We start from the raw sequence: 1,906 nt of genomic DNA, 5'->3' as shown, positions 1-1,906 counted from the left end.
AAAAGACAGGAAAACCTCCCAATCACCTCTCCTCTGGTAAATGCTTGTTAGAGCAAGAACATTATATTCTTAATGTGCACGGAGGCCGGTCATTGGGGCCAGCCCACACTTGTGAACTTGTTTTGGCTGGAAGAGTCAAGACAGGAGCTTCGGTTTATTTGGAGGCACTTTATTTTGAACTCAAGGCAACAGTAAAATGTCCCAGCACTTATTTTTTTTTTTGGCAGTTGTATAACTTTATTCGACCATCAGCATTAGTTCTCATTCATGTTAACGGTCTGTAGATTTTTGAAAGTGGTGACAGGCACATAGGTGACCAATGTATATAGCTTGTTTGGTGAATCTTCATCCTCATTATGTTTTCTGGACAAACGTACCCGGATACGATATGGGACATTCCTTATTCCTTTGGCCCAGACAGCTTTGTTGAGCCTGGTGTCAATGCGCACATCTGGAGTCCCCATCTCCTTCATGGCAAATTTCCGGATCTCCTTGAGTGCCCGAGGGGCACGCTTCTTGAAACCCACGCCATGGATGTGCTTGTGGATGTTGATGGTGTACTCCTTGGTCACCACCTCGTTGATGGTGTAGTGGCCCTTCTTTTTCTCTTCACCCTTCTTTGCGGAAGCCATCGTGCCCGGCAAGTTGGAAAGCTGTCCCAGCACTTTCTAGAAGAAAATAACAAACAGCATTAAATACGAAGCATTATTATTTAAATAATATTTAAATAATTATTAAATAATTATGCTAAGCCACCAAAACCAGTCACCTCAAGGAGATAGAGAGATGAAGACGTGGGGCTTCTGATCCCGGCTCAGGAGTAAAGGGGATTTTATGCCAAGACTACTTCTGTAGCACCCACCATGCAAGAGGCTCAGAGATCTACAGCACACATTTGCCATGAGCTATGCATCAGTGGGGCTGTTAATGTTGGAGGCTGCATCCTGTCAGATGCCCAAGATAAAGGCAGTGGGCCTACCACATCCAGCCAGTGAGTCACCTTTAGTTTGGGGGATGCCATGCCCTGTCTAAGAAGGTAGTGTTGTTTGCCAGGACATTTGGGATGGAGTGCCTGCTGCTTGCCTCTCTGCTGTAGGATTTTTCTCCCTCCTTTTCCTTCCTTCTCATGGGCTAGGAAGGGCCCATCTTGGCCTAATTGTACATGTTGACTTCTGAGTATGAGGAAGCAAAGTCCCTAATGCATTTGTTTACATTTGGATTCTCTCTCTCTCTCTCTCTCTCTCTCTCTCTCTCTCTCTCTCTCTTTCTCTCTCTTTCTCTCATATACATACACATACACATACACATACATATACACATACACATACACATACACATACACATACACATACACATACACATACACACACACTCTCTTTGGTCACCACAATACATCCCCATTCTACCTGTAATGGTAGATCAGACTAAGACCAGTCCTGAAACCAATGAGACACTTTAGTGTTTGGGTTGTTCTAAGGGGATGCTGCACCCAGGGTGTGATTTCCCACGGTCCAGCTGCTTGAGGAGGAATAGGCTGGGAGTGCCAACCCACTTAGCTCTATCAGTCACTGAACCTGACCAAGGGTGGCTTTGGAAGTCATTTCCCAAGAGCAGGAGAAATGCAGTGCCAGCAGACACAAGCCTACCATTGAGGATGAAGTGAGAAAAGGAACGTGCCACACACCTGTCAGTGTCCTGGTCAGTACTCTTATAGTTGCAGATGACAGGCACCCCAGAAAGGGGATTTGATGGCTACAAACCCAACCTAAGGGAAGATTTGGGAAGTAGCTGACCTCAGGGATGACTGCCTTTAGGACCTCAGACATGACCAGGTGTCTCTGAGTCTACCCCTCTGTCTCGGCATGTCGGCTTCTTTCAGGACAACTTCTGTAAAAGGCAGGGGGCA

The 1,906-nt window shown here is 46.1% G+C and overlaps 1 pseudogene; it reads right to left on the bottom strand.

The window, feature by feature from the left end:
• Positions 1–223: 223 nt before the first annotated feature.
• On the bottom strand, positions 224–637 carry LOC102756125 (annotated as a pseudogene).
• Positions 638–1,906: the final 1,269 nt, after the last annotated feature.

Source organism: Myotis davidii, unplaced genomic scaffold (assembly GCF_000327345.1).
Source record: "Myotis davidii unplaced genomic scaffold, ASM32734v1 scaffold198, whole genome shotgun sequence".
Lineage (NCBI taxonomy): Eukaryota > Metazoa > Chordata > Mammalia > Chiroptera > Vespertilionidae > Myotis > Myotis davidii.
This window is presented reverse-complemented; position numbering and strand designations above follow the sequence as displayed.